Below are 9,852 nucleotides of genomic sequence, written 5' to 3' on the forward strand. Positions count from 1 at the left end.
CTGTTTCCTGAGAGGTTCTACCAGCAGATGCAGATACAGCCAACCATCAGACTGAGCCAGAGGACCCTGACAGAAGAGCTAGGGGAAGAACTGAAGAAGCTGAAGGAGATTGCAACCCCATAGGAAGAACAGTATCAGTTAACTGGACCAACTAGAGCTCCTAGAGACTAAACCACCAACCAAAGAGTATACATGGTGGGACTCATGGCTTCAGCTGCATATGTAGCAGAGGATGGTCTTATTTGGCATCAATGGGAGGGGAGGCCCTTGGTTAGTCCTGTGGAGGCTTGATGCCCCAGCATAGGAGGATGCTAGAGCAGTGAGGTGGGAGTGGGTGAATGCATGGAGGAGCACCCTCCTAGAGGCAAAGGGGAGGGGAAAGAGGAGGATGGGATGGTGGGGGGTTTGAGGAGCGGTAACCAGGAAGGGGGATATCATTTGAAATGTAAACAAGTAAAATGATTAGTAAAAAAATATTATTTTGTTTTGAGACATGGTCTCACTGTGTAGTAGTCTCACTGTCCTTGAACTCGCAGAAATCTACCTACCTCTGCCTCCCTTGGGCTAGGATTAAAAGTGTGTACCGCCACAACCCGCAGTAATTCTTAATAAGCAAATGACTATAACTCAGACAAGGAAGGTCATGTCTCTAGCAGGAGACAGAGAGGCCAGGAAGGTCAAGTCCAGCTCTTGAAGGAGCTAGGGCTGAGCAGAGCAGTGTACTAATTGTCTTCTATCAACTTGACACAAGCTAGAGTTAGCTGGGAAGAGGAGCCTCAGTTGAAAACATTTCTTCCATCCGATTGCTTGTGGAGGGCCTTTTCTTGATTTATTTATGATTGATGTGAGAGGTTAAGCCCACTGGAGGCTATGTCATCACTGGGCAGGTGGTCCTGGGGTTGTATAAGGAAGCTCGCTGAGGGGGCTGGAGAGACAGCTCAGCAATTGAGAGCACTCGCTGTTCTTACAGAGTACCTGGGCTCAATTACCAATATCCACAGGTGGCCCACAACCATCTGCAACTCCAGTTCTAATGGATCTGACCCCTTTCTACTCTCATACGCACCAGGCATGCCTGTTGTATACATACATACATGCAGGCAAAACATTCATACACGTAAAATAAAATAAATACATGTAGGATTGGAGAGATGGCTCAATGATTAAGAGTACTTGTTGCTCTCCCAGAAGACCCGAGTTCAATTTTCAGGACCCACTTAGTGGCTCACAAACATCTGTAACTCCCATCCCAAGGGATCTGAAGCTCTCTTTTGACCTCCTTGGGCACTAGGCACGCATATGGTGCACATATATAAACACAGGCAAAACATTTATAGAAACAAAAACAACAAAAGAACTGAAGCAGGTTGAGCAAGACAGTAAGCATTGTTCCTCCAGGGCTTCTGCTTCAGTTCCTGCCTCCAGGATCCTGTTCTGACTTCCCTCAGTGATGGAGTGTGACCTGAGAGTTGTAAGATGAAACGCCTACCCCCAAGTTGTTTGTGGTCATACTGTCTTATTGCAGCAGTAGAAAAGTAATCAGGACAAGAGGCCGTGTGGGCCTGCCTGAGCGGTCTACAAGGAGGCCAGTCCCAGATACATGGGCATCAAGTGGGAGTCAGAGATCTTTGCTTCCCCAGTTGACTGGGTGTCCGAGGATGTGGGCAGCCATGAAGCCTTGGCTGGGAACATTTGTAAGAGATCCTCCAAGTCTTTAGACTGTAAATAGTTCCAGGTTCTGTCACAAAACCACAGTACAGCTTTGGGAGCTCAAATACACAGTCACCACCACAGCAGCCACTCTTCTCCGGGATGCCACATGGGCAGAAGCAGGAGGCCATAATGAAAGCCTTCAGTAGGCAGCCCTAAGGGGCTTTTTCAGCTTCCCGTTGAGCTGAGACGCTGCTGCCCCTACCCCAGGAGCTTACCAACATCTGACATTACAGTTGAGCTTCTCCATCTGTGAGTTCAGCATCTACAGATGCAACAAACCATGGATCAAAACTACTTGGTTTAAAATGCAGAATACTTGCCTAGCGTGCATAAGGTCTTGGGTTTGATCCCTAACTCCAAGCCCAGAAGAGCCCGTTCTGAAAGCATCATTATCTCCTAAACAATATAAGTGAGTATAATAGAATATAGTGTTCTCGTGTTCACGTTAATGAGGCTTTATAACTTCCTACAGACAATTGGTAGTCTACAGGAAGGTATGTATAGGGTCTAAGTAAATTCTATCATTTCATATCAAGGATTTGAACAAAAGTGGGCTTTGATACCTGGGAGAGTCCTAGACATCTCTCTCTCTCTCTCTCTCTCTCTCTCTCTCTCTCTCTCTTTCTTAAATTTTTAATTTAAGTCCTGGGGTAGGAGGCATCCTGGGGTTATAGCTCAGGTGGTAGAGTGCTTGCCCTGCATGAGGTCCTTGGTTTCATCTCTAGTGTTGCATAAACTGAACATCGTGGAATATGCCAATAATCTTAGCACTCAGGAGGATATGACAGAGGATCAGAAGTTCAAGTTCACCCCCAATACCCAATGGTCAAGGATAGCCTGGAATACACACAACCCTGACCCAGGAAGATCATTTTAAAAACCACTGTTTTCAAATGTTTGTGGCAAGAAAAATAACATAATGGAATTCAGACCCCAAGTCTAGCTTACAAGGTGAGTGGTTTGCATTCTTTTTCCATTAAAAACAAACAAACAAACAAACAAACAGGAGACTAGAGAGCTGGCTCAATGGTTAAGAGCACTGCTCTTCTAGAGGACCCAGATTCAATTCCTAGCACCCACATGATGGCTATAACAACCATATGTAACTGCAGTCCCAGGGGATCCAGCGTCCTTCTCTGACATCCATGGGCATCACAGGCACCTTGTCCACAGACACACATGCAGGTACAACACCCATACATATAAAACAAAACAAAGCAAAGATCCCAAACAATTCAAACAAACAAACAAACTGGATGTATTGAAATCAAACTGTAGGGAACATACCATGTTATCTGTGAATTCTCTCATTGGTAAACACCCCTCGGAAACAGAAACAATCTGAATTCATTATAGGAAAGAAAATATTCTTAATTAAAAAAAAAAACAAATTACAGGGGCTGGAAAGATGGCTCCGAGATTAAGAGCACTGGGTTCTCTTCAGAGGACCCAGGCTCCATTCCTAGCTCAAAGCCAACTGTAGCTCCAGTTCCAGAGGATCGGACACCTTCTTCTGGTCTTTGTAGGCACCCCAGTATAGGCATGCACAAATGTTCGTGCAGGCAAAACAACCATTCACATAATTTTTTTTTTTTAAAAAAAAACTATATAGAATACACTCATCTAGCATTGGTTGGATGGAGTAGCTGAGGCTGAGTATGACCCCCTGACTTTGGGCAAGGTGTCTCTCTGAGCCTCAGCTTCCTTGAACATGAAATGGGTCCTAAGAACATATGTGCCTTTAAGCCAGTGGTTCTCAACTTTCCTGAAGCTGTGACCCTTTAATATAGTTCTCTGTATTGTGGTGACTCCCAACCATAAAATTACTTTGTTGTTACTTCCATAACTGTGATTTTGCTACGGTTATGAATTATAATGCAAGTATCTGAGATGCAACCCCCACAGGTTGAAATCTGCTGCTGAATGTGATGGTTGTTAGCCTGGAAGGAGAGGATGATTCTTGGGGGGATGCCAGGCCCACTGCCTCCACTCAGCCCAGGTGGGCACGGTTACTGCTTTGGGAGTGTCTATCCCACCTGGGCTAAGGCCTACACATTCTGAGTCGCAGTGCCAAAGAAAGCAAGTGGCTTCCCCCAGCTTTGCTCCGGAAAGGAGTCAGCCTTGTGTGGGAAGACACACTTCTGCTTGTCTGGGGCGGGGGTTGCAAGCCCTGGTCAAGTGCTTCCAGAGGCTAACTTCAAGGCCAAGCTTTGTTTTGTTTTGTTCTGTTTTGTATTCTGGTGCTAGGGATGAAACCCAAAGCCATGCACGTGCTAAGTATACTCGGTACCACCGAGCCACCCACATGACTCCCATGATCTCGTGATGGCTTATTGACTAACCATATGCTCCATCTGATAGAGCAGCTTTTGCCTATGGCTCCCACACCCTTGGGCTCCATAAGGAAGGAGAGGAGAGAGAGGACTGAGCTAGTAGATAAGGGTGACATCCCTCTACTTTATAGATGGAAAACAGAGGCCCGGCCTTGGAAGTCAGCTAATGCCAAAGTAAGAACCAGACATCAGGACCCAGTCCTTAGCTTCCTCATCTGTAAAATGGATGGGCCGAAAGTACGGGCTCCCACCTTAGATGGCCATCCCTCCACCCCACCCCTCAGCTGATAGCTCCAAGATGTTTATGCAAGTAGAGACGAAGGCAGGCAGCTTCTAAGAACCAGCAGCGTGTGCTTTCTCTGAGAAGATGTTTGAAATCGAAGGTTACAGAGACAGCCTCCCCCTTCTCATAGACGGAGAGTGCAGCTAAGGTATTTGGCCAGATGAAAACAACTTCCCTTTCTGTTCTTGTTAATGCAGATAAAAGTACTTCCTTCCGCATTCTCAGGACCAGCTTTATACCGCTTGCCCACTCTGGTAGCGTCCTCCTCCATAGCCTCCACCCTCACACTGCCCTGGACTTGACCTTGTCCTAGATGGTCCATTCCACAGGACTGGAGCCCTGGCCTGCCCTCACCTTAGCTAGTTCCTTCTCTCCTTTCTTGGGTTGGTTGGCTTGTGTTTCACTTCTTCTTCCAGCAGGGTGGAGGTGGCCACTGCACCTCTTTCTGGCAGCTGTGGTGGTCTGAGGGACAGACAGTAGTAGGAGATCTGCTTCTGCTCTCGGGCAGGTTTCTCCACATGCTTACGTTTCTTCTTCATTATGCTGCGGACAGACACCTCCACTTCCCTGGGCGAAATTGAATATTTGCATGAGAGGGACAGTGTGGGGCTTAATCTCATCTAAACCTCACGCACGGCATGGGGTAGGAGGATGGCTCAGTGGGTAATGCAGGCTGTGTGCATCTGCGCTCCTAGTGTACCTAAACAAGATGGAAGGAGACAGAAGAAACCTGAAGAATCTGGTGAGCCAGCAGCAGATAAACAAGAGATGCCACCTCACACAAAGTATAAGGCTCCATCCTTACACTGACACCATGTGTAATGTCATAGGCACCATGATGCGTGCACACATAAGGATAAATGTATGTGTACATACACACGCACGTGTGCATGTGTGCTCTCTCTCTCTCTCACACACACACGCACACACACACATACACACTCACACACTATATGTGCTCAGCTGAGGGAGAGGCCCTATTAGAAGGTGTGGCCTTGTTGGAGTAGATATGTCATTGTGTGTGGGCACTTTAAGACCCTCATCCTAGCTTCCTGGCTTCCTGGAAGTCTTCAGATGAAGATGTGGAACTCTCAGTTCCTCCTGCACACGCCATAGGCATCCACCTCCAGAGCATGAGTTTTTCTTACACCACCCCCACCCCCGCCATCATCATCCTAAAGCATCCTATCTTACTATCTTTGGAGTAACAGCTATACCCTGGCTAACTCTTCTGTCTTGTTTCATTGAGGAGGCTAAGATACCAGTCTAGACTTATAATGACCCCTCCCCATTACACTGATGAGGGAGGGAGGCAGCAGCTCAGGGAGGCGAAGGAACTCAAGCAGTCTATAGCCACAGGGACCTGGGAATTCTTACTAATCTAGTTATTCAGTTATTGTATACCGGCCACATATCAAACGCTGTATATGCAACGGGCTCTATAATAGGGCTCCTGTCCTCTTATTACTAAGGGCTTATGGTAGTGGTGGTTATAGACATGGAGACCGATCTTTGAGACAAGCTGGTCCTCTCCCTTGGGCTGTTGACACTGAAGTCACCACCATGCATCAGACAGCTCACCATGCACTAGCCAGATGGATGCAACCACCCAAACAATGGGGCGATTGGAACTACACCTTGTGGTCACAGGTGGTTTGGAGTGAATCTGAGTGGCTTTCCAAGTCATTGCTGTCTCGATTGCTTCTTATAGCACACACCTCAAAGCTAGCAGAGGCTGGCTGGGCGGGGACCTGAGTCACCACCATTAGTCGAGAGCCTTTGTCTGACGCTTTCCATCCATGTCCAGGAACACCCTTCTGGAACCAAGGCGAAAGGGGAGTCCAGACTGGCCATCTCCAACTCTGTGGTTCTCTTTGCCCAGCTCCTCCCTACCTCGTGTCTCCCACAGATTTACGAACACTCACTGAAAGAGCTGTCCAGGAGCTGCCTCCAGCTCTAGCAGTGTGTGTGTGTGTGTGTGTGTGTGTGTGTGTGTGTGTGTGAATAAAGTAGGGCTAGAGCGATGGCTCAATGAGTAAAGGGACTTGTTACCAAGCCTTCGGACCTGTTTGATCCTCAGTACCTACTTGGTAGAAGGACAGGATATTTTCTAACCTCCACATGCATACCATGATGTGTGTATCTATACACATACATACACACACTAAATAAATGTAAAAAAAAAAATCATTTTGAGATCTCTCCCCTGACCCTTCTTACTCACTCACCCCCAACCCCCATGTGCCACAGGTTCTTCCCATAGTAAGAATCTTCAAGAGTTGGGAGGCTCAGGCGTTCAAGGTCATTCTTGGCTACTTAGAGAGTTTGAGGTCCACCTAGGCTAGACGAGACCGTGTCTCAAAACAAAACAAAACATCAAAACAAAACCAAAAAGGAAAGAGAAGCAGAAAGAATGGCTAGTCTCTTGACCTCCCTTCTTCGGTGTGCTGGTGTGAAGATAGCTTCCCATCATTCCTTCATTTTCTTCACTATTTACTGGTTCAGCCAAAGTTACCCTTTTCCTCAGCTTCAAAATACCTCAAGGCGATTCTCCCTTCCCAGTTCCTTCATTTCATGTGCTTTGGTAGGATGCATCGGAAGGATTACTTTTGTGAAATATAAACCCTTCACTTGCAAACACCAAAGACTGTGCCATTCAGTTTGACCCTCTTGTCCATTGTGCAGGATGGCTTGTGTGCAGACAGCTTCTTTTGTGTCAGGCCTGCCTGCTGAAAGCCAGCAGGACACTGTCCAGCTAATTGTTCATAGAGAGCACAGAAGCACAAGGCAGGGAGAGTGGAAGGGGGCCTTGCTCACCCTCAGAATTGGAATCTCACAGCTGGGGGCCTTTGTGCCTCTATCCACACAGACATTCTCAGCAAAAGGACAGAGAAATCGCAAAGCAGGTCTTGTTGGAGGTTTTGCAAGCCAAACCTCAGAAGGGGCTCCTAAAAACATTCTGCTCTCCCAGAAATAATCAGGGGTGTTGGGAAGAATTCATGATAAGTCACCCCATGGAAAGAGAAAAGAAAAGGAGAAAAGAGCAAGGGAAGGGAGCAGGATGGGGCAGGGCTATGCAAAAGTATAACAAGAGAGGAGTGTGGGAGACTGAAGGGTCAGGAGTTCAAGGCTGTCCCTGGTTATATAATGAGTTGGAAGGTAACCTGAATGGCCTCAAAAAGCCAAAAAGCAAAAAAAGAAAATGGCAGAAAGAAAAGAGTAATGCTACCTGTGCTGAGTTTGGTGGCACATGCATGCAATCCCAGCATTCCAGAGGAGAAGCCCCCTGAGCTACCCAGTGACACCTTGTCTTCAAAAATCAAAGGCTGGGAATGTTTCTCAGTGGTACAGGCCCATCCCTAGCATGTATGTGGCCACCTCTCTCTCTCTCTCTCTCTCTCTCTCTCTCTCTCTCTCTCTCTCTCTCACACACACACACACACACACACACACACACACACACACACAGAGGTACACATATGAAAAAATAAGAAAGCTAGTAATGATTATCATTTATGAAATATGTATATTACAGTAAAGTAAATATGTAATATGAGTTTCAGAAATAACTAAGAGCCTTTACTCTGCAAGGGAGAATGTTTCCTGGGCTGTCAGGTTTCTTCCTGGTTGCTAATAGCACCCGTTCACTCTCAAAAGTCATTCTGGTTGACTTGGTAGCTTTACATAATCACCAATTCTGTGGCCAACTGGGCCAGGCTCACTGGAAACTGAGAGCCAGCTCTCCCTACCTGTGACATAGCTACAGGTTCAGGCTGTGACAATGGTTGTTTCCCAACAAGCTGGGAAACCTGATCTGTAAGTGAAAACAATAACACGGGGTGAGGGGGGTTCTCATGTAGCCCAGGTCAGCTTCAATTAGACTGTGTAGCTGAGGATAACTCTTTACCTACCCAGTGCTGGGATTACAGGCAGGTACCACGGTGTCTAGTTTACACAATGCTGGGATTACAGGCAGGTACCATCGTGTCTAGTTTACCCAGTGCTGGGGACCAGCTAGGGTTTTGTATTTGCTAGACAAGCATTCTACCAACCAAAAACAGCTACAATTTTTTTTTTAAAAGAAATTATACATTTTAGATTCTGAAAAAAAATAGGAGTTAGAAATGTGAATAGAGTTGGGGGTAAATCTCTGACACACTTCTGAAGGATGCTCAAAGCCTTGGGATTCGGCAGCATAAACAAATACGATTTGAAAATGGATATAGACCTTTTTTTTTTTTTTTTTTGCATCATCTAGTTTGCAAAGTTTAACATCAGATTTAAAATGTCTATATTAAATGCCTGGAGAGATGGCTCTGGTTAAGTGCTCTTGCAGAGGACACACGTTTGGTTCCCAGCACCCACATGGTAACTCACAACCATCTGTAAGTCTACTTATAGGGGATCTGATGTCCTTTCCTGGCCTCTGAAGACTCCTGCATGCATGTGGTACACATAAGCTCACTCAGGTTTATACACACACACACACACACACACACACACACACACACACACTCTTTTTCTGTCTCTGTCTCTCTACATGTATACAACACACTTTGTCTCTCTCTCTCCACACACACACATACACACACACTCTGTTTCTCTCTCTTTCTTTCCACACATACACACACACACACACACACACACACATACACGCACACACACACCTGTATTTTTCTAGTTAGGTGTAGCAGGATGGCTGTGGTAGGAGGTGTTCTGTTTCCCACTTCTAGACTAGAGGAACTGACAATCTGTTTGTGTTGTGGTGGTTGTTTTTTGAGACAGGGTCACTTTACATAGCCCAGGCTGTTCTGGAATTTACTGTGTAGACCAAGCTGGACTTGAACTTACAATGGTCTGTCTGCCTGCTTCCCCAGTGGGTGAGATTAAAGGTATGTGCCACCACCCTTGGCCATTGAGAAAAACTAGACAAGTAAAATGGCAGTTATTACACAGGCCATAAGTGTGGTGGCAGAGGGGAGCTCAGGGTGAGTCAGGTGCCACAGGAGGGGCAGCTGTCTCAGCCAGTCACAGGAAGGAATCTGGGAAGGCTTCCTGGAAGAGGGTAACCACTGAGCTAATGTCTAAGAAATGACTGAGAGCAGGTTCTGGAAATGATAACTGGGACAGGGAACTTGGGGCTTTCTGGATTTGGGGCAGCTCGGTAGGCACCGGTTCACTAAACCTGAACAATGGCCCTCTAGTCTTCAGGAAAGGGAGACCAAAGTGCTAGGAAGGAGAGCAACCAGCTCAAGCGACTTCCTTCCGTTCACTGACCACACCCCCATGCTCCTAAGGATTGCTCTGCTAAACTCTGGAAGAGATGGGGGCGGGATGGGGGGTGGGGAGGGGAGCACTCAAGGAGCAGGCAAGAGAGAGCAGGGCGAAGCAGCCAGACTGGGGGTGGGCCTCTTGGGCTGATGTGAGGAGTTGGGCAAGGTGTTGCATGTGGGGTGGGGGGGGAGTTGGGGGTCCTGAGAGGCAAGGAAGTACAGAAGCCCTGTAACTCATCAAAGGGAGGCG

Source organism: Mastomys coucha, unplaced genomic scaffold (assembly GCF_008632895.1).
Source record: "Mastomys coucha isolate ucsf_1 unplaced genomic scaffold, UCSF_Mcou_1 pScaffold20, whole genome shotgun sequence".
Classification (NCBI taxonomy): Eukaryota; Metazoa; Chordata; class Mammalia; order Rodentia; family Muridae; genus Mastomys; species Mastomys coucha.